General features: G+C 43.6%; 1 pseudogene; it reads left to right on the top strand.

The window, feature by feature from the left end:
- Positions 1 to 993: 993 nt before the first annotated feature.
- LOC139401938 (arf-GAP with dual PH domain-containing protein 1-like) lies at positions 994 to 24,080 on the top strand (annotated as a pseudogene).
- Positions 24,081 to 24,444: the final 364 nt, after the last annotated feature.

Below are 24,444 nucleotides of genomic sequence, written 5' to 3'. Positions count from 1 at the left end.
TGATCAGTATCCACAAATTTGGATATCATAGAATTACATGGCTATATCTCATGTAAATTTTTAAAGTGCACTTCCTTAACTTAGTTTGTTATACAATATTTGAAAGGCCTTAACCATGCATTTTTCCACACAATGTCAGGAATAAGCATGTTCCAGAAAAATGTTCCTCTCGGAAAAGCTTAGGTCAATTTAGGTCTATATTCTCTTGAAATGGAGATGTCACTGAAATTGCTGGAGCCGGTGAGTTGTCAAGAGAGCGGGAATAAAACGCAAGATGCAGCTCTACCGCCCCCTAGTGTTCAATATTCTTCATCTGAAGGAAAGGTGGAGGGAGCGGAACCATAAATAATGTAGTACACGTGCAGTATGTGACTGATGCTCCACTCCACGCTCCAAGTGATGTGAATGGGCACCTACTGATTCGTCTTTTTCCACCGAATATACATTTGAGTCAGTTGGTTGCACAAATTCCATTATACTTTTCACTAAACATTCCAGAACAGGTAAATGCCCGTATTTGCTAACATGACATTTCAACCAGCCTGAGCTACAGAGAATCAATAAAGTTATCGATTAAGATGAAGCAAAACGGAAGGGCAATTATTTGTATTGGAAAATGTTTTCAAGAACTGAATGTCCGCTTGAGGTCTCACTTTTGAGAGAGAGCGAGCGAGCGAGCGAGAAAGAGAGAGAGATAGAGAACACTGGTGTATAGAGAGCAGGAACTGGGAGTAAGAGTAGGGTGGAATTCACACGGAATATTCAGCTGTACATTTCGTTGGATATATGTTTTCATAATAATTATTGCGACGTGGACACTGTTTCTCTTGTCTCAGATGTGATCGTGTTTTCATCACATCACTGCCCCCGGTGTCCAGTGAGTGACAACTACAGTGGATATTATTTAACTCCGCTAGAACAGCCGTCAGTCAGCCTTCACTTTCGAGGTTTTGGATTCGATCAATTACTTTAATTGGAAAATACATTCCCAACATGGCTATGAATCAAGAAAGGAATAAACAGCTTATAATAAAGCTGTTGGAGAGACCGGGGAACGGGAGCTGCGTGGATTGCGGAGCTGCAGGTACAGTCTAGGCTACTATGGTCGCATCAATGTCTCAAGTATGTCAGGTCAGGTGGAGCGCGCGATCCTCCAGACAGGTAGGCTATGAACAAGGTCGTTGCGTTTCATCACGCAAGCAGTGCTACACTCTCGCATTAGACAATGGATAGTTAATCACAGACCATATACCATCAAGTTGCGGGTAGGTCAATATAGGAATAATCTGTCTTGATGGTGTACATGTGTTTTGATTTGGGTGATTGGAGACTCTAGCGATCATGTTCACTGCACAGCCTGGTCTCAGAGGATTTCGTATTATTCTGTATGTAAATCTGAGATGCTGTCATGCAAGTACAGTAGGCTACTGTAGTGCCCAGTTGTTTTCAGTTATCAGAGTTATCAGTGTCTGTTTACACTCCAGTGAAGTCAAACTGGTGTCATTGCATAACAATAGAGTGAAATCTGGTGAAGATTTAAATGTTTGTATCAGAGAGAGAGAGATTGAGATCGAGAGAGCAAGAGACTGGAAACTTGAGCGAGTGACAGGCAGACAGACAGACAGGCTGACTGACAGAATAACATCATATTTTGGGATTTAGGCTTAATTCCCTGAGTGTGTTCCCCAGGCTCTCTCTCTCTCTCTCCCTGGCACACTGTCCATCTGACCAATGCCAGTCTATAGCTTTATCTACCTCAACAGAGTGAGACCTGCATCTAATCATAATCTGGGGTTGTAATACAGTCTCCATAAGCTTATTGTGTCCACTGACCAGGAAGTACGTTACAGATTATTTATGATTTCTTAATGCTATGACTCATTCAAGTGGACGTGCCCTGCCATTAACCTTGATCTATGCAAATGCTATACAAGTCAAGGCTCGAAGTCAAATAGTGATATTTATTTTCAGCATAGTAATTCATATGTCCAATGAATAGCAACTGCCTGGATTTTGAAAAGACTTAAGAGGATCCAGTCAACATAAAATCTACTATTTTCCATCATTAAATCATTTAACTCTCCTTATGGATCATTTAGATTCCTCAGGAAGTCTGGCTGCCTCCTTCTTCCGTATCAAGTGTTTCTTGGGAGAATGTAAGAGGACCTGCAATGTGTTTTGTTTGAGATGGCTGCCTCGCTTCTAGTCCCACAAGCATTTCGCTACACTAGCAATAACATCTGCTCACCATGTGTATGTGATCAATACAATTTGATTTGATAAGCAAATTTGGAATATAGCTTCCCGTTCTTACAAGATGTCAGTGATATGAGAGGACGAGACACAGTATGTCATACTTAACTGTAAAGTGCTGTTTTATCTTTTTCATGGGCCTCATCAGGTAGTAGAACACTGTAATCTTTTAAATCCTGCAAATGCCACCTGCTATTTCATAAGGCCAATGCCAAGAGACACTAATATTTCATCAGGAGTGCTGTGCTATCAATGATGCGGATCAGAGGGCCAGTTTAGCCTGTGGAGCCAGTCTGCTCTGCATGGAGACATAGATACTCCAGGGTTGTGTTCATTAGGCACCAAATGGAAGAAAAACAGACTGAAACAGGGACAGATTGCCTGGAATTGTCCAATAAGAAGCTCAATTTATTTTGCTCCGTTGCATAATGTAAAGCATTTTTTTTGTTACATGCCCTAATGAGCATAACCCAAGGCTGAGTGCTGAGCACACCCACACGTTCCCATGGTGACTCACCTATGAGCTCATCTCTGGTGCCGAGGTCACAGAGTTCACAGTTATGTCTTGTCCTGCTTGGCTTTTGAAAGAAATACAGTATCTACAAGGTAGAATTGATTCCGATGTTTCTCTGCTAGTAGCAGTATCTGGTCAGTATAGGGACTGTGAAGGCCTCTTGGGTTGTATCTCTCCTTTATTAATTTCATTCTTCCATCGTTTTGAGTGGTTGGGATCAGGGATGATGTCAGTGTTATTTTTACTAGATTTTAAACAAAAGATACAACAGATAGCTTCTCATTTGGAAATTCTGGGACACATGCGAAAGTGTCAGTCACCCATTGTTGGCTAAGTAAATGTCTCTCTAAACGGCCTATGTGTATTTCGTTAAAGCTGTTAGTATGAGCAAACTGATACTGAAAACATTGCCTGCAGTGTCAGTTTCTTTTTTAAACTCACTTCATTCTGTCTGTCTGTCTGTCTGTCTGTCTGTCTGTCTGTCTGTCTGTCTGTCTGATCTCACAGCATGGCTGGTGTACTGAGTGTATTGTATGGGTTTGTGCCATTACTTTCTGTAATTGAGAGAAGAGATGGTTAGTTGAGATAAACCATGTCATACTGTACACTCATAATTGTAAACTGTAAATGTGCAATATCATTTGGAACCATGCCAAGTAGATTCTGTCATCACACTGCTTTCTCTCTCTTTCTCTCTCAATGTTCTATTGCTTTATTGGCATGACATATCAATGTACATATTGCCAAATAGTACTTTGGAAATGATTAATTAACAATATCAATAAAAACATAATTAAACATAATATTTCAAGATTGCCACAAACAGGACAATCAGTAACAACAGTAATCAAGCGTGAGAAGTCAAAAAATAATTTAATAACAGGAAGATGTGAAGGTTGGAAGGTCTAACAGACAATGCCTCTCTTTATGGCCTCTCTCTCTCTGTGTGTGTCTGTCTGTCTCTCTTTCTCTGTCTCTCTTTCTCTCTGTATCTCTCTCTTTCTCTCACTCACTCTCTCTGCCTCTCTCTCAATTCAAATTCAATGTAAGGGCTCTATTGGCACGGGAAACATGTTTCCATTGCCAAAGCAGTGAAATAGATAATAAACAAAAGTGAAATAAACAATAAAAAAATAACAGTAAACATTACACTTCCAAAAGTTCCAAAAGAATAAAGACATTTCAAATGTCATATTATGTCTATATACAGTGTTGTAATGATGTGCAAAGGGTTAAAGTACAAAAGGTAAAATAAATAAACATAAATATGGGTTGTATTTACAATGTGTCAGCGTTTGCGCTACTGGTGTTGAAGTCAGGTGCAGGAGAGCAGAGAGTTGTGATCAGACTTTATTTGGGCAGAAACACAACAAACGGACACAACAGCATCAAACCTCCAGCCAAAAAGCAAAAGAGAAAAGCGCAAAATAGCGTCACAAAACAAACGCAATAATCCAACCTCCTATGGGAGAATACCCAGGGGGGAAACAACCAGCCTGGCGCGGCACACTGAACATGTAACAAAAACAACAGAGGAATATATACATACAATGTGATTAGGGAATGTAAACCAGGTGTGCGGGGAACAAGACAAAACAAATGGAACAATGAAAAATGGAGCGGCGATGGCTAGAAGGCCGGTGACGTCGACCGCCGAACGCCGCCCGAACAAGGAGAGGAGCCGACTTTGGTTAAAGTCGTGACACAATGGTGTTTGTTCTTCACTGGTTGCCCTTTTCTTGTGGCAACAGGTCACAAATCTTTCTGCTGGGATGGCACACCGTGGTATTTCACCCAATAGATATGGGAGTTTATCAAAATTGGACTTGTTTTCAAATTCTTTGTGGGTCTGTGTAATCTGAGGGAATATGTGTCTCTAATAAGGTCATACATTTGGCAGTTTCTACCTCACTTTATGGGCAGTGTGTATATAGCCTGTCTTCTCTTGAGAGCCAGGTCTGCCTTCAGTGGCCTTTCTCAATAGCAAGGCTATCCTCACTGAGTCTGTACATAGTCAAAGATTTCCTTAATTTTGTGTCAGTCACAGTGGTCAGGTATTCTGCCACTGTGTACGGTCTGTTTAGAGCCAAATAGCATTCTAGTTGTGTGTCAAGTAATTATATTTTTGTTTTCTCGTGATTTGGTTGGGTCTAATTGTGTTGCTATCCTGGGGCTCTGTAGGGTGTGTTTGTGTTTGTGAACAGAGCCCCAGGACCAGCTTGCTTAGGGGACTCTTCTCCAGGTTCATCTCTCTGTAGGTGATGGCTTTGTTATGGAAGGTTTGGGAATCACTTCCTTTTAGGTGGTTATAGAATTTAACGTCTCTTTTCTGGATTTTGATCAGTAGCGGGTATCGCCTCTGCATGCATTATTTGGTGTTCTACGTTGTACACTGAGGATATTTTTTCAGGATTCTGCATGCAGAGTCTCAATTTGGTGTTTGTCCCATTTTGTGAATTTTTGGTTGGTGAGCAGACCCCAGACCTCACAACCATGAAGGTCTCTCTCTCTCTCTCTCTCTCTGTCTCTCGCTCTCTCTCGCTATCTCTCTCTTTCTCTGTCTCTCTCTTGCTCTCTCTCTCTTTCTCTCTCTCTCTGTCTATCTCTCGCTGTCTCTCTCTTGCTCTCTCTCTCTTTCTCTGTATCTCTCTGTATCTCTCTCTGTATCTCTCTCTCTCTGTCTCTCTCTCTCTCTTTCTCTCTCTGTGTCTCTCTTTCTCTCACTTTAACTTAATGCCTTCTCCATTTTCTTTTCCCCATCTGTCTCTTGTCAGTTGTTCCTCTGCTATCTCTCAATATTTTTACCATCCCCCACCCTCCCTCTCTCTGTGGAATTTACCATAGACATAAATCTACTCACTGTGTGACTCATCTTTTTTGCAGGGTTATGATCATCTTGCACTATCCCTTTAATTGGGAGATGTACTGTATATCCCCCACTATCCCTTTAATTAGTAGATGTATATCTACGTGCAACAGAGCAGTGGCAGGCTACTTAAGGATATCAATGTCTCTAATGGTTATACCCTGGTGTGCTGTTTGGCTGAGTTACATGAGTTATATACAATGACTGCATCCTCCATAGAAAACGACTTGCACTAGTTCTATGGCCCAGTCATAAACAGCAGCCACTGAAACCAAAACAGAATAAAAGCATCTCACACAACAATGCTGATCAGACATACAGTCTACAAACAATGTACTTAGGCATAGCTAGAGAGCTCATGCAGGAAATTACATATACCACATTCTTCTAGTCTTCTGTTGCTTTCGTCATGTTTTGACCACAGGCTCTGCCTTTTCCAGTTTAGGTTGAACTTACTGCGACCTGTGCTGATGTTGGGGACAGGCTGTAAAACAGAATATAGGCCCTAAAGGCCTAGAATGACACTAGAATGTGCTTCACATCACTCTTTCTTGGCTCCCTTGTATTAAAGCTGCATTTCATGCAAACATACTGAGCCACATCAGAGTCTTTTTAGGAAAAATACTTACAGGAAGTTATACCATATCTTGTTACAGCAGAGCAGTATGCCTTCCAGGGGGTCATAGGGCTCTATAGATTCCCTCTGTCTGTCTGTCTGTCTGTCTGTCTGTCTGTAGACGAGGCAGTGAAATACTGATGGTGGTAAAGGTGCAGGTTGCAGGTTTTGTTGATTGAGGTCACTAAATACTCTGTATGAAGCAATAGATTCACATCTGGTCCTAGCGAGAAACACTTCTATTGTTGTACAATTGCCTTGGCATATCAATATGTTATTCATCCCAGAAAGGATAGATATGTGTTCCCTTCATACTCCTCTGTCAATAGCAGGCATAAGAGATCAGTAGATATATTCAGGGAGACCTCCCAAACTGTTTGTTTCTGGTGTCTATGTCAGGAGCAGCGTTGAGCCACATATAGTGTCTGTGGGAAACGCTACCCCATAACGATGACTCAAGGTGAGACTCCGTGGTTTCTGATAGACTCCACCCCCCCTCCTGTTCCCCCCCTTCCCCCACAATTATCAGACAGATAGGAGAACCACACTCCCTTCCCTGTATGAAAGTAACAATTTATTCAACAAATCTCAAGCTTTCAACATATTATCTTCTCAACCAATAAATGTGTCTTCTTGTAGCAGTGCTGTACTTATTTCTTTACTATGAAGATAGTGTAGATAATACTTCAATTAAAATGATGATAATGCCCTTTTAGTGTTAGAGCTGTTTGAAAAGACCAGCTGAAATTTTAGGAGGTTTTGGTGGGATGGAGTTTTGGCCTGCCTGGTGACATCACAATTAGTTAGACCAATAAGAAAGAGAGTTTCAAACCTCTGCCAATAACAGTTCGTTTTCCCCTCTCCACTCAGACCACTCCCAGACAGTCCTAGCAAAACTCTTGCTTATGAAATTGCTCTTTGTTAACAAGCTATTTTGGTTCCTTTTGACGATTTTAATTGAAAACAATTACAGTAAGGTACTTAATAGTTCCCCAGAAATGCTATGATATTGAAATAAATACGCCTGCTTTGGACCTTAAAGATATCAGTCTAGAGGTCTGTGTTAACCATGTCATGGTAGTAGTGGCCTGTTCTGTCTCTGTTAGTCTGAGGCAGCCTTGAAATGAACTTCCTCATGTGTAGTACTGTCATTGTTGCTGTCGGTGTGGTACTGTCATTGTTGCTAAGGGTGTTTCCTGTGTGTGTGTATGCATGTCTTCTCTCTCTCTCTCTGTGTGTGTGTGTGTGTGTGTGTGTGTGTGTGTGTGTTTTTCAGACCCTAAATGGGCGTCCTACACCCTGGGTGTGTTTGTGTGTCAGAGCTGCTCGGGTCTCCATAGAAACATCTCCCAGATCAGCAAAGTCAAGTCTGTCCTGCTGGACCCATGGAGTGATGCAGAGGTAGAGGTGAGTCTGTCCTGTTGGATCCATGGAGTGATGCAGAGGTAGAGGTGAGTCTGTCCTGCAGGACCCATGGAGTAATGCAGAGGTAGAGGTGAGTCTGTCCTGCTGGACCCATGGAGTGATGCAGAGGTAGAGGTGAGTCTGTCCTGTTGGACCCATGGAGTGATGCAGAGGTAGAGGTGAGTCTGTCCTGTTGGATCCATGGAGTAATGCAGAGGTAGAGGTGAGTCTGTCCTGTTGGACCCATGGAGTGATGCAGAGGTAGAGGTGAGTCTGTCCTGTTGGATCCATGGAGTAATGCAGAGGTAGAGGTGAGTCTGTCCTGTTGGACCCATGGAGTGATGCAGAGGTAGAGGTGAGTCTGTCCTGTTGGATCCATGGAGTAATGCAGAGGTAGAGGTGAGTCTGTCCTGTTGGACCCATGGAGTGATGCAGAGGTAGAGGTGAGTCTGTCCTGTTGGACCCATGGAGTGATGCAGAGGTAGAGGTGAGTCTGTCCTGCAGGACCCATGGAGTAATGCAGAGGTAGAGGTGAGTCTGTCCTGTTGGACCCATGGAGTGATGCAGAGGTAGAGGTGAGTCTGTCCTGTTGGATCCATGGAGTAATGCAGAGGTAGAGGTGAGTCTGTCCTGTTGGACCCATGGAGTGATGCAGAGGTAGAGGTGAGTCTGTCCTGTTGGACCCATGGAGTGATGCAGAGGTAGAGGTGAGTCTGTCCTGCAGGACCCATGGAGTAATGCAGAGGTAGAGGTGAGTCTGTCCTGTTGGACCCATGGAGTGATGCAGAGGTAGAGGTGAGTCTGTCCTGTTGGATCCATGGAGTAATGCAGAGGTAGAGGTGAGTCTGTCCTGTTGGACCCATGGAGTGATGCAGAGGTAGAGGTGAGTCTGTCCTGCTGGACCCATGGAGTGATGCAGAGGTAGAGGTGAGTCTGTCCTGCAGGACCCATGGAGTAATGCAGAGGTAGAGGTGAGTCTGTCCTGTTGGATCCATGGAGTAATGCAGAGGTAGAGGTGAGTCTGTCCTGTTGGACCCATGGAGTGATGCAGAGGTAGAGGTGAGTCTGTCCTGTTGGACCCATGGAGTGATGCAGAGGTAGAGGTGAGTCTGTCCTGTTGGATCCATGGAGTAATGCAGAGGTAGAGGTGAGTCTGTCCTGTTGGACCCATGGAGTGATGCAGAGGTAGAGGTGAGTCTGTCCTGTTGGACCCATGGAGTGATGCAGAGGTAGAGGTGAGTCTGTCCTGCAGGACCCATGGAGTAATGCAGAGGTAGAGGTGAGTCTGTCCTGCAGGACCCATGGAGTAATGCAGGCAGATGTGGGCAGCCTCTCAGCTCTAATTCTGGCAGGTAATTGACGGAGGAAGGGAAAGAAGGGAGATGGAGACTAAATGAACTAAAGGAAGGCAGAATGAGAGGAAAAGGGGTGGGAGGTTAGAGATAAGGGGGTGGGAGGTTAGAGATAAGGGGGAGGTGTCAAGGTTTGGTATTGATCATGTGTGCATGCCAGCACAGTGTATATGTGCATGTATGCATGAGTGTGTGTGTGAATGAAACCCAGCTCATGAAACATCTCTTTCTCTCTGTGATTGTAGTTCATGGCGTCCAACGGCAACAATGCTGCTAAAGCCAAATATGAACAGAAGGTGCCTGTTTTCTACTACCGTCCAACACACACAGACTGCCAGTAAGTGTCTTGGTCCCTGGCCCTACAACCGTCCAACACACACAGATTGCCAGTAAGTGTCTTGGTCCCTGGCCCTACAACCGTTCAACACACACAGACTGCCAGTAAGTGTCTTGGTCCCTGGCCCTACAACCGTCCAACACACGCAGACTGCCAGTAAGTGTCTTGGTCCCTGGCCCTACAACCGTCCAACACACACAGATTGCCAGTAAGTGTCTTGGTCCCTGGCCCTACAACCGTTCAACACACACAGACTGCCAGTAAGTGTCTTGGTCCCTGGCCCTACAACCGTCCAACACACGCAGACTGCCAGTAAGTGTCTTGGTCCCTGGCCCTACTACCGTCCAACACACGCAGACTGACAGTAAGTGTCTTGGTCCCTGGCCCTACAACCGTCCAACACACGCAGACTGCCAGTAAGTGTCTTGGTCCCTGGCCCTACAACCGTCCAACACACACAGACTGCCAGTAAGTGTCTTGGTCCCTGGCCCTACAACCGTCCAACACACACAGACTGCCAGTAAGTGTCTTGGTCCCTGGCCCTACAACCGTCCAACACACACAGACTGCCAGTAAGTGTCTTGGTCCCTGGCCCTACTACCGTCGAACACACATAGACCTCTGGCCTAACCACCCACCCCTTCATGCCATGATCCAGGTCGCTCAGCTGGGTCACCCTCTGTCTGAGTGACCGCTCCACTCACTGGCCCTCTAAACACTGTAACATAACACAATACAAAGGCTAGATTTTTAACCAACATGAACAAACGTCTGCTGTCCTGGCTTACCAAACTTCACCAAACATGACCAACTTTAAGCTTGTGGGCTTCTCATTGGCACACCAGTAAAATGACAACCTCTCAAAGACTAAATGGCTTATAGTCATATGGAGGAAGCTCCACTTAGAGTCTAGGAGGTAGAACCATTACCAGATGTTGGTTACCTACACAGGTTCCTCCTTTCAGGTGTGCAATGTTTATTCATCAATGGCCGAGGCCAGAGGAAAGGCAACAGTTTGGAATGCAGCCACAGTGTATTCATTGTCTTACGTCAGATAGCTCGAGGATTCCGCTTGCTCTGGTTGAGGGACGAGTGTAGGAGAGACGCTACCGGATGTAAGATAATGGCCCAAGTGTTGACAGTACCCTTCCAAATGGAGTCCTCCGCCTGGTTCTCCTGGGGGATAACAGTCCCACTGGGCACAGACGTCAGTTCAACGTCTAGTTTTGATTTACATTTGGTTGAGTTGTCAACTAACCTGAATTCAATGTCAAATCAGAAAAACATTTCAAAATGTCATTGGATTTAGATTTCTTTTCAAATCTAACTTGTTTTCACCACATTGATTCAATCACACATATTTTTGGGGTTGAAATGACGTGGAAATAATGTTGATTCAACCAGTGAATGGTCCCCAGTGATATCAATAACAACACAATCACCAATAATATTTTAAGCTGCTACACAGGGCTTTTACTGCTGGGGAGATGTGGGAAGGTATTTTTAGAGGTGAGAGGCAACCACACGCAATAGAGTAGAGCGATAAGAGAGAAGAGAGGAGGATTGATGAGCGTGTGGTAGAGAGACTAGAAAGAGTAGAATACATGAGAGAGGAGAGGAGGGTTGATGAGGTGTGGTAGAGAGACTAGAAAGAGTAGAATACACGAGAGGAGAGGAGGATTGATGAGGTGTTGTAGAGAGACCAGAAAGAGTAGAATACATGAGAGGAGAGGAGGATTGATGAGGTGTGGTAGAGACCAGAAAGAGTAGAATACACGAGAGGAGAGGAGGGTTGATGAGGTGTGGTAGAGAGACTAGAAAGAGTAGAATACACGAGAGAGGAGAGGAGGGTTGATGAGGTGTGGTAGAGAGACTAGAAAGAGTAGAATACACGAGAGAGGAGAGGAGGGTTGATGAGGTGTGGTAGAGAGACTAGAAAGAGTAGAATACACGAGAGAGGAGATGAGGATGATGAGGTGTGGTAGAGAGACTAGAAAGAGTAGAATACACGAGAGAGGAGAGGAGGGTTGATGAGGTGTGGTAGAGAGACTAGAAAGAGTAGAATACACGAGAGAGGAGAGGAGGGTTGATGAGGTGTGGTAGAGAGACTAGAAAGAGTAGAATACACGAGAAGAGAGGATTGATGAGGTGTGGTAGAGAGACTAGAAAGAGTAGAATACACGAGAGGAGAGGAGGGTTGATGAGGTGTGGTAGAGAGACTAGAAAGAGTAGAATACACGAGAGAGGAGATGAGGATGATGAGGTGTGGTAGAGAGACTAGAAAGAGTAGAATACACGAGAGAGGAGATGAGGGTTGATGAGGTGTGGTAGAGAGACTAGAAAGAGTAGAATACACGAGAAGAGAGGATTGATGAGGTGTGGTAGAGAGACTAGAAAGAGTAGAATACACGAGAGGAGAGGAGGGTTGATGAGGTGTGGTAGAGAGACTAGAAAGAGTAGAATACACGAGAGAGGAGATGAGGATGATGAGGTGTGGTAGAGAGACTAGAAAGAGTAGAATACACGAGAGGAGAGGAGGGTTGATGAGATGTGGTAGAGAGACTAGAAAGAGTAGAATACACAAGAGAGAGAGAGACAGAGCAAACAAACACACACAGTCTCAGGCTTTATACGTTTATGTTTGTTCATATTGCCTGTGTGCATTTTAAGACAGATTACTGATAAGACAGACAGAGAGAAGAGAGAGAGATAGTGAGGGAAATATTATTTTACAGGGCAGAGGAGCAATATAATATTTATAATATTTAAAAGATAAGTACACCATTATACACTCACTGGATGAGAACTCCAGGGTTGTGTTCATTAGGCACCAAACGGACTGAAACAGGGAGGAACTATCTGGACTGGTTCAATAAGAAATACTCCTTTTTGTGTTCCGTTGCAAAACATTTTCAGTTGCGTGCCCTAATGAACACCACCCTGATCTGTCATCCATGTTGGTTAATCAGACATTATTGACAGTGAATCTTTTCAAGCATAAACACAGTAAATATAGTAAACAAACACCAAGTGTTTCTGCAGGCTCCTTCGGGAACAGTGGATCAGAGCCAGATACGAGAGGAAGGAGTTTGTGTGTGTGGAGAGACAGGAGCCTTACTCTGCAGGTAAGACTGAGTACACACACACACAAACACATGCACATATGCATACAAACAAGCACGCTCGCACGCACACACACACACACACACACACACACACACACTGAGCCTGAGCCTTTCTCTCTGTCTTTATCCTCCCACCCCACCCCAGTGTGCTCCTCAACACCCCTGCATTCCACACTCAGAGAATAATGAACTTTCTAGGGATGAACAGCTGATCAGTAGTGAAAGAAAGAGAGAAAGAGAGAAATAGTGAGTGGGAAAGAGAGAGAGAACAAAGAAAGAAAGAGACCTCAACATTCCATCTCTTTCCTGGAAATCCATTAAAATAATATCAAAGGCCATTCAACATTGAGAGATTTGACTGTGAGAGTTTTTTCTCGTGCTTCTTTCCATTCATGTGGATTTATCAATGCTATGCCTACATCATGTTATCTCAGGACCACATGAGCAGTAAAGAGCTGTTACTTGGAAACGGTAATAAGATAAGCCTTGTGCCGCCTTGTCATCTCGCTTCAGCGACCGCCACATTGTCGTCCTTTCCTCTACTAAAACCCTCTGTGATGCAGAAAGCGAGACAGAAATGTGCTAACAAGGTTGGGTAGTTTCTAAATGTAATCCGTTAGTTACTGTTCAAAATTGTAATCGGTAACGTAACTTTTGGATTACCCGAACTCAGTCACATAAATCAGATTATTTTCAGTTACTTTTGGATTACTTTCCCTTTAAGAGGCATTAGAAGAAGACAAAAAGGATCAATCAAACACATTTGGTGTGTCATCATATCGGTCTCTGACTTGTGGTGAGACTCACTCAGGTGGAACAAACTGAAACTTGCGCCTTTTTTCAATGCTGAATTGAAAAACCATTAAGAAAACAGAATGGTGTGATGTATTTTTTTTCACAAATATCCTTTCTGAATTTAAAAGTAATCCAAGCAGTAATCATCTACTTATTACAATATTTTTTGGGGGCAAACAGATGTCGTGTCTTTGGCTATGCCGGATTAGATGATATGACATGCTATTCTATAAAATAATTTCTCCGTAATTAATATTACCTGATTGAGCTAATCATGTAAATGTAATTAACTAGAGTGTCGGGCATTTATAGAGCTGTTATCTTCCGAATAAACTCTTAAAGACCTAGTAATATTTTACATCAATAGCAGTCAATATTAATCGTCATCTTAATTCAGTCTCATCTGAAAGTGGTAAATTCTTGGTTATCTACACGAACCCTGGCTCACAAGTTGAATCAGCAATACAAAATTGGGTTTAATTATTTATTTACTAAATACCTAACTAATCACACACAATTACACATACACATAATTAAATCATAACTTGATTACAAATTACGTCATAAAGGAAAACGTCCCTAGCGGGCGGAACAGATATGACAGCTTGTTACACGAAAGAAAAGGGCTGGGTTTGAGTGAAAGAGCGGGAAGACTGAGGAACAAAGGGAAGAAGCTGTGCTATCGTAAATACAGTATCTTATGCATTCTAAGTTACCGCTCATTTGGAAAAGGAAAATGCAATAAATATTTACTCTGAGCTAAGCTTCGGTAGGTTGGTGGTAGATGGGAGGCCGTGTTGCCCAACCGAGTCCTTTGAAGAATGTCTCTGGTTGTCAATTGGATACGTTGTAGTAACGTCGTTGTGTGGTAGATGGGATACTCTGTCTGTTCCTTCCTAACCCTCATTTGCATCTGCTCTTGCTAACTTAACGGCTAGGAGGTATCACTTCTGTAGTGAATAAGAGTTCAAAGTTCATATCATTCGCAACCAAAGCTCACGCTGATGTTGGCTTCGTTCTGTAGTTATTATCTGAACCATTCTGTCATAGGACCGTCGTCCTCACATCCTCGGAACAGGAGGTTATATTGTCGTCAAGGGCTTATATAGCAAGGGAGAGGAGGGCGTGTTTGAAAAGTTGTATAGCCCATGTCCCTTCACAGGGGCGGGCCACTGATTGAGCAGACCCCTATCATATGAAAACCCAAATCTCACATTCTAGAAGCTAAAATCGCATTTCATCACAAATAATTTCATATTCAAACATTTAAATTGAACAACAATTCCATGTGAATCTGATAACTCCGATGTGTAGACTTTCCACTGTAGAGTTTATGTCATCTTATCATTGATGAGAATGTCTCAGATGACAACCGAACTGACATCATATTCATTAAGTACCACCGCATATGTTCAATTGGTCGGATTACCAGAATATAGTTCATTTCCCCCCACCTTCTGATGTTCCCAGAATCTCTATGTTAACCAAGGGTTTTGCAAATGTAACATCAGTAGGATAGAGAGAGGAAAAAGGGGGAAAGAGGTATTTATGACTGTCATAAACCTATGCCCCAGGCCAACGTCATGACACAGATTACACCACCTTGACCCAGCCTCAGCAACACACACACAAACACACACACACAGTCGGTCAGTCGGTTAGTCAATGTCAGTTGGTCAGTCAGTCAGTCATCATGTAGTCTTCATCATCATTATCTCTCTGATGAGTGTCTCTGTCCTCTTTGCTGCCAAAGAGGAATAAACCTTAAAGGGATAGTTTGGATTTTGCTGACTTCCCTGGAGTCAGATGAACTCGTGGATGAAGCTGGACTCTGGGGAGCATGTTAGTCTTTGTGCTAATGCCAGTTAGCATTGGCTCGCAAAAATACCTCACGAAAATAACTTCCTTCATACTGGATGCAGATATGTAAAAATGATATCCACAAGTTAATCTGACTCCGGGGAAGTCAGCAAAACCTCTTTAACATGGTTACTCACACTCCTACTCCCAGTGACTCACTCTGGTTCTTGTCTCAGCTGACTCTGGTGTTAGATCTGACCTGGAGTCTGTCAGCTGTGATCTCTGTTAGCACTAATGGTACTATAGAGAGTGATGTGGCTGTACCAGGATTGTGCCAGTGGCTGAATGGCGGGCGTGTTCTGGGTTTATCTATCTCTGTCTCTCTATCTGTCTCTCTGTTTATCTATCTATCTAGCTGTCTCTCAGTTTCTCTCTCTCGATCTCTCTCTATTTATCTATCTATCTAGCTGTCTCTCTGTCTACCTCCCTCTCTCTCTCTCTCTGTCTCTGCTTCTCTGTTCCTCTCTGTTTCTATCTATCTATCTCTGCATCTGTCTCTCTGTTCCTCTCTGTTTCCTCTTCATCTTTATTTCACTCTCGTATTTTCTCCTTTTCCCTCTATCCACCGTTCCCTCTCTCTCTCTCTCTCTCTCTCGCGCTCTCTCTCTCTCTCAGAGCATGATGACTTCATCACTACACCAAGCAGAGGGGGAGGGAGGGATGGAGAGAAAGAGGTGGGGGATGGAGAGAGGGAGGAAAGGGGGAGGGGGAGGTAGCGATGGAGTAAGTAAGGAAGAGAGGGAGGGATGGAAGATTAAATGCAGTACTTGTGTTTCTTACTTCCAGCACGTTTCCCTTGATATCAACCTGGCCAGATTGTATGATTTGCTTCAGTTCTGTGATTGATGACATCAGCCGACGTTGACTACTTAAACTGCAGCGGTGTGTTTGATCTGCACATGTGCCAAGCCTCTTTATGCTTATGTGTGAGTGAACTGAAAGTCTGATCTTAGAAACAGTTTTCACATACTAACTCTACATGTTCAAACTCAGAATCAAACAGGCTTCCCCAAATAACATGGTCGCTGTAGTACAATGTTTATTTTGATTTCAGATGTGTTTATAAGCAATATTATTAGGGACATCCTTCTTCCTTCACAACATGTAAACATTTAAATCAAATTATTATATTAATCTGACTATTCACCCTAATCGTTTTATTGTGTGCATACTCAGTGCCAGCCGTCTTCCTATTGGTCAGTCACCGGGACTGGCTCGTACCACCAGCCACACTACACGATAAAGGGTGAAATAATTGTGACCCTGTCACACTGAACGAGCCAAGATGTCCGACCGTAGACCCCGTCACACTGAACGAGCCAAGATGTCCGACCGTAGACCCCGTCACACTGAACGAGCCAAGATGTCCGACCGTAGACCCCGTCACACTGAACGAGCCAAGATGTCCAAAAATCATTTGCAACCTAAGAATGTTCTCATGACGTGGACAATTGTTCTGGGACGGCAAAATGGTGGTATAAGACAGCTAAAATTGTACAGTCTGCGTAGGCTTTAAGGAGAATGGAACACTTTCACAGCAGTATTAACTGAGATGCAATGTCACTCTGCTATTCAGTCTTCAGTCTCATTCTTACAAACTGTTGTCTGTCTTTTAGTGCATTTCAGATTAATGGGATTTGATAGTTTGATATTAATACTCTATTCACGTGTGTGTGTGTGTGTGTGTGTGTGTGTGTGTGTGTGTGTGTGTGTGTGTGTGTGTGTGTGTGTGTGTGTGTGTGTGTGTGTGTGTGTGTGTGTGTGTGTGTGTGTGTGTGTGTGTGTGTGTGTGTGTGTGTGTGTGTGTGTGGCAGTGCAGGGCAGTGACAGTGACAGTCCTAGTTGTCTCTGTCTGTTGGCTGAGACTTAGTGAGGACAGAGAGGCCAGTGACAGAAACAGACAGGGAGCACAAAGCCATGGTGTGTGTGCCTGCTGAATAGGGCAGAGTGTTGATTTCAGCATTGATCGTAATGTTGGAAGAAGCCATTGATCTCTGCTGAGACAATTCAAGGTGAATTATTCATACCAGCTAAAGGCCAGGACGACAGACATCACCACCTTGACCCAGCCTCAGCAACACACACACACACACACACACACACACACACACACACACACACACACACACACACACACACACACACACACACACACACACACACACACACACACACACACACACACACACACACACACACACAGGCTCTACTGGACCCAAGCTTCACTACTGAATCCTGTTATTTTGTGGCTCCCCCTTTTACGCTCTCCTCATCTCCTTCTCTCTCCTCATCTCCTTCTCTCTCCTCCTCTCCTTTGCTCCTTTGTCTTTGGAATGGGACCCCTGTGGCTCCTCTCCTTCCAGGGTACCGAGAGGGGTTTCTATGGAAACGGGGCCGAGATAACGGACAGTTCCTGAGTCGAAAATGTATTCTGTCAGAGCGGGATGGTGCTCTGAAGGTACTACAACAAGCATGATGTGAGTGTAGTGCTATGTATATCTCTCTCTTTCTCCCCCCTTTCTCTCTCTCTCTCTCTCTCTCTCTCTCTCTCTCTCTCTCTCTCTCTCTCTCTCTCTCACTTCCCTCTCTGTCTCCCCTCTCTATATCCCTCCCTCTCTCTTCCTCCTCCTAACTCTCTCAGACTTCTTCTCTATCTTTTCATTTGTGAGTGTCTGAGTCTCATCCCAAATGCACTCTAAGGTCCTGAGCTGCAATTGCTTGAAATAACACACACCTTGGGAAATGTCAGGTATATTATAATTGCTTAGATCGTTATGCAAAATCTCCCATTTATCATACCCCCTTCCTCCTCTCGCTCCTCTCTCTCTCTTCTTCTTCCTCCTCATTCCTTTCTCATCCTCCTCCCCGTCCTCCTCCTCTTCATTCCTTTCTCCTGACTATCTCTGACAATAGTACACTGTTATCGTCTCAAACTTCTGATTCTAATCTGCTCACATTCCCCAGTTGTTCTGTTCCACATAGTGACATTGTCTCCTACTTTGTATATCAACAAAAGATGCATGTTAACTCCAGTAAAGTATGATACCACATACCTCACCATAAACGTTGGCCACTCCCTGTCCCTGCTTCAAATAGAAGTTCACCTTAACCACAGATCAGATTACTCTATTCCCAATCCTTACCTTAACCATCAGTTGAATGCAAAGAATATCTGACCCTTAATCAGTTGTTCAGGACAAATTCTACATACTCTACATTCCACCAAAAGAAGACCTGGGTGTCAGTGAACATCATACCTCCCATACATTCTAGGCCTGATGGGGGACAACACTGGCTTCAGCCACATAAAATAATAAACCTTGCTAGTGACTATAGTTACTAGAGGAAGCTCATAGTTGATTGTTCTGCAGCCGAACAATGATGATAATGATGATGATGATGGTGGTGGTGATGATGATGGTGGTGATGATGATGATGATGATGGTGGTGGTGATGATGATGGTGGTGGTTATGATGATGATGGTGGTAGTGATGATGATGTTGGTGGTGATGATGATGGTGGTGGTTATGATGATGATGATGGTGGTAGTGATGATGTTGGTGGTGATGATGGTGGGGTTGGTGATGATGATGATGATGGTGGTGGTGATAATGATGGTGGTGGTGATGATGAAGGTGGAGGTGATGATGGTGGTGGTGGTGGTAATGATGGTGGTAGGGGTGGTGATGATGATGATGATGGTGGTGATGATGATGGTGATGATGATGGTGGTGGTTATGATGATGGTGGTGGTGGTGGTGATGATGGTGGTTATGATGATGATGGTGGTGATGATGATGATGGTGGTGGTTATGATGAGGGTGGTGGTAGTGATGATGATGATGGTGGTGATAATGATGATGGTGGTGATGATAATGATGGTGGTTATGATGATGATGGCGGTGATGATGATGATGGTGGTGGTGATGATGATGGTGGTGGTTATGATGATGGTGGTGGTTATGATGATGATGGTGGTTATGATGATGGTGGTGGTTACGATGATGGTGGTGGTTATGATGATGGTGGTGGTTATGATGATGATGGTGGTAGTGATGGTGGTTATGATGATGATGGTGGTGATGATGATTATGGTGGTGGTGGTGATGATGATGGTGGTGGTTATGATGATGATGGTGGTGGTGGTGATGATGATGGTGGTGGTTATGATGATGGTGGTGGTTACGATGATGGTGGTGGTAGTGATGGTGGTTATGATGATGATGGTGGTGATGATGATTATGGTGGTGGTGGTGATGATGATGGTGGTGGTTATGATGATGATGGTGGTGGTGGTGATGATGATGATGGTGGTGGTTATGATGAGGATGGTGGTAGTGATAATGATGATGGTGGTGGTGATAATGATGGTGGTTATGATGATGATGGTGGTGGTAGTGATGGTGGTGATGATGATGATGGTGAGGGTAGTGATGGTGGTTATGATGATGATGGTGGTGATGATGATGATGGTGGTGGTGGTGATGATGATGATGATGGTGGTGGTTATGATGAGGATGGTGGTAGTGATAATGATGATGGTGGTGGTGATAATGATGGTGGTTATGATGATGATGGTGGTGATGATGATGATGGTGGTGGTGATGATGATGGTGGTGGTAATGATGATGATGGTGGTTATGATGATGGTGGTGGTAGTGATGGTGGTTATGATGATGTTGATGGTGATGATGATGGTGGTGGTTATGATGATGATGATGGTGGTGATGATGATGGTGGTGGTTATGATGATGATGATGATGGTGGTAGTGATGATGATGGTGGTAGTGATGGTGATGATGATGATGGTGGTAGTGATGATGATGTTGGTGGTGATGATGATGATGGTGGTTATGATGATGGTGATGATGACGGTGGTGATGATGATGACGACGGTGGTGATGATGATGATGACAGTGATGATGATGAATACTCTCCTCCCCCTGCCTTCTCTCCCTGTACAGGCCAGAGAGCCCAAGGCTCTGATGAAGATTCACACCCTGAATGCCTCCTTCCAGCCTGGGAAGATCGGCCAGCCTCACGGCCTGCAGGTCACCTATCTGAAGGACAACAGCACTAGGAACATCTTTGTCTACCACAAGGATGGCAAGGTGAGGTGAACACATTTTAGGCAATGTTGTGTGGTCGTTGGGTGTTCGCTTGGCTGCTGCTGGACACAAATAGACAGTCAGGAATGTATAGTCGACTCCTGGACCATGTTCATTAGGGTGCACAACAAAATAAAAAATAACATTTGGATCTAGAAACGAAAATGACGTCTCTTATTGGATGAGTTGAAGTAGTCCCTCCCTGTTCCAATTAGTTTTTATTTTGTTTGGTGTCTAATGAACACGACCCTGAGCAATCAGTATGTATATCAAGTATGATGGGACTGTTGACCTGCATTGCTCAGGGTCGTGTTAAAGATGACATTCTCTTGACTTGCTCTGGATATCTGCATGCTCCAGAATGGTTCATTTGCATTCACACAAGTCCCACAAAATTACATTCATCTCGGTCATGTTTGTTCAGCACACTGTAGCAAAACATTTTTCAACGGAAAACATAAATGAGCATTTCTTATTGGTCAAGTTCAGTAAGTACCTCCCTGGTTCACTCAGGAGTGGACTGTCTATTGACTGTCAGGAGCATTTGTGTTGTGAAGTGGCTGGCAGCTGACTAGGAGTATATTTCCTCTGCAGGACATACTGTACATTGTAGGAAATACTCTGAAATCAAAGTCGACTACTGTTTACAGTAATGGTGGATTAATGCCAGGAAAGAGTCTCTATCGGGTGTCAGTGTGTATGGAGATTGGGTCGTGTTCAGTGTAGGTAGCACAAAAAGTTGCCTTCCGTTTCATGCCCATTGAACAGGACCCAGATCATGTTAGCATGTCTGTTGTGTTTTAAGGAAATGGTGGACTGGTTCAACGCCATCAGAGCAGCCAGATTTCACTACCTACAGGTCGCTTTCCCTGGGGCCCATCACGCTGATGTGAGTCTCTCTCATTATCTTATTGTTTTCAGTCCCTTCCTCTCTAGTATACACAGGTATTATATACAGCTGGCTCAATTCTGTTCCCTACCCCTTCTCCTTGGCCTTAACCCTTCAATGTTTGCATATCCCAAGGGTCTTGATAGATATTAGCAGTGTACTGGTGTATCCTCCATCATATTGCTTATACCTTATGGATCTGCAAACATGGAAGGGTTAGGGCCAATGAGAAGGGGTAGGGAGGGAATTGGGACTGGCTACACACCATCACATGGTCACAGAATAAAACATTTCTCCTTCTTCTCATGTATTCGTCCAGTTGGTGCCAAAGCTGACACGAAACTACATCAAGGAAGGCTACATGGAGAAGACGGGTCCAAAGGTGAAGTCTTTTAATACTTACACTTTAGTTACTCACACTTCAGTTACTTACACTTTAGTTACTTACACTTTAGTTACTTACGCTTTAGTTACTTACACTTCAGTTACTTACACTTTAGTTACTTACACTTCAGTTACTTACACTTTAGTTACTTACACTTCAGTTACTTACACTTTAGTTACTTTGTGACACAGCACTTAATGCTTCTAACTTTATCAGCCCATCGGGTTTCACTGCGAATGGGGTTTAATTTGTACCACACAAACCTACCGCATTAATAATGGCCATGTACAACCTCAGCCACAGTATATTTGCTGGGCCTGTGAGCTGAATGCTTGCCTTGTACTGCTTGGTGTGGATAATGAATTGGTATTCCAGTATGTGATCCTGTATGTAAGCCAATAAAGCCATTAGTTATGAGAGTACAATAATAGTGCATTATCACAGTTGTAAACAACGTTTCTTCATTAAAGAGAATGACCTCATTGAACAGAAAGACAATATATTTAGGTGAATCATTAGCAACTGAACTTCTGTACAGCCTCTTTAATTCCTTCAACCTCGGTCTCCTGTTTCCCTCTTACAGCACACAGAGGGCTTCAAGAAGAGATGGTTCACTATGGATGACAGGAGACTCATGTACTTCAAGGATCCTCTGGTAAGATAGTCAGTGGGTAAATGAGGTGCCATGTCATATGGGTCAAAGAGATGGTGCTGTACCATTTCAGTACTATTAGTAACACTTTATTTAGGGCTTACGGTTCAACAGGCTCCAAAATTAGCATTGTGGCACTTATAGTACAGTGGTACTGAACTAATGTTATTTGCATGTCATATTATGCAAACAAACATACCCAAATTATTTATTGGACCTAATATACAATGTGGCTGGTCAGACGCGCACACATTACACACGTAACAGGTAAACACAGACCCGGTCTTGTATAACTAACCTTTAAGGGACACACAATTCAGTCCCATTCAAAATCCTATTTTCCCTAACCCCTAACCCTAAACTTAACCTTAACCCATACCCTTAACCTAACCCTAAAACGAACCATAGCTCCTAACCCTGGACCTAAACCTAATTCTAACCTTAACCCTAAACTCCTTAGAAATAGCATTTGACCATGGGTGAACTAACAAAATGTCCCCAGTTGGTCAAATTTTTGTTTGTTTACTATTCTTGCGGAGACTTCTGGTCCCCACAAGTATAGTTAAACACACACACACACACACACACACACACACACACACTGAGTCTCCTCTCCTCTCTGTTTCTTTGTGAGGATGCCTATGCGCGCGGTGAGGTGTTCATTGGTAGTAAGGAGAACAGCTACATTGTGCTCCCCGGCCTTCCCCCATCCACCCAGGGCTACCACTGGCAGTTTGGCATCACCATAGTAACGCCCGACAGGAAGTTCCTGTTTACGTGCGAGACCGAGGAGGAGCAGCAGGATTGGATGGCTGCCTTTCAGGGTTTGGTGAATCGACCAATGCTGCCCCAGGAATATGCAGGTAACCATTCGCATGGTTCTACCCAGGATTTGTCCAAGGATTTCATACATTTTCTACATTTAGCAGACAATCTTATCCAGAGCGACTTATAAGAGAAATTAGGGGTAAGTGCCTTGCTCAAGGGCACAGACAGATTTTCCCCCTAATCGGCCTGGGGATTCGAGCCAGCGTCCTTTTATTACTGGCCCAACACTCTTAACCGCTAGGCTACCTGCCGCCCCTTAGTTGAGTAAGGTTTCCAGCATACTAATAGTAACCTAATCACCTTCTGTTGGTGGATATTTCTCGCCAATACATTTGATGCCCTTCTGATGATTGGTGAATTGATAGCTACAGTGGGGCAAAAAAGTATTTAGTCAGCCACCAATTGTGCAAGTTCTCCCACTTAAAAAGATGAGAGAGGCTTGTAATTTTCATCATAGGTACACTTTAACTATGACAGACAAAATGAGAAAAAAAAATCCAGAAAATCACATTGTAGGATTTCTTTTCTCATTTTGTCTGTCATACTTGAAGTGTACCTATGATGAAAATTACAGGCCTCTCTCATATTTTTAAGTGGAAGAACTTGCACAATTGGTGGCTGACTAAATACTTTTTTGCCCCACTGTATATGCCTCCACTGAGTTCATTGCAGTAGAGGCTATGACAGTTTATGTGGAGCTGAACCACTCTATTTTACACAGTTGATTTCTTCTGGTACCTGGTTAAGTGACTGATTTAGTCTCTCTCTCTCTCTCTCTCTCTGCAGTGGAGGCCCACTTTAAGCACAAGCCCTGAGAGGAGGAGGAGAAGGAAAAAGAGGGAGGCTGGACTGGAGGCTGGACATACCCCCTGGATGAGGACAGACAAATAGGATCCTTCTCCTCATAATGAGAAAAATCCCACCAAGTTGACTACATACCCTTCAATGGCGCTGCTAGTGCTGAGTGATTAGTGCTTTTTGAGGTCGGTTCGGTTTCGGTTAGATAAGAAAATAATCAAGTATTTTTTACATTAAATGCGCTATTCATAATGTGGGTTGAATACTATAACAACACAGAATAAAACAAATTAATAAAATTTCCATGAAGGTAGTGACTGCCCATTACTGCTTACCACTTAATGCCCATCATTTATTCACATTACTTTAATCATGAAGGTAGTGACTGCCCATTACTGCTTACCACTTAATGCCCATAATTTATTCACATTACTTTAATCATGAAGGTAGTGACTGCCCATTACTGCTTACCACTTAATACCCATAATTTATTCACATTACTTTAATCATGAAGGTAGTGACTGCCCATTACTGCTTACCACTTAATACCCATCATTTATTCACATTACTTTAATCATGAAGGTAGTGACTGCCCGTTACTGCTTACCACTTAATGCCCATAATTTATTCACATTACTTTAATCATGAAGGTAGTGACTGC

The sequence above is a fragment of the Oncorhynchus clarkii genome, unplaced genomic scaffold (assembly GCF_045791955.1).
Source record: "Oncorhynchus clarkii lewisi isolate Uvic-CL-2024 unplaced genomic scaffold, UVic_Ocla_1.0 unplaced_contig_7913_pilon_pilon, whole genome shotgun sequence".
In the NCBI taxonomy this organism is placed as follows: Eukaryota; Metazoa; Chordata; class Actinopteri; order Salmoniformes; family Salmonidae; genus Oncorhynchus; species Oncorhynchus clarkii.
The sequence above is the reverse complement of the archived record's forward strand: the minus strand, read 5'-3'. Positions and strand labels throughout refer to the sequence as shown.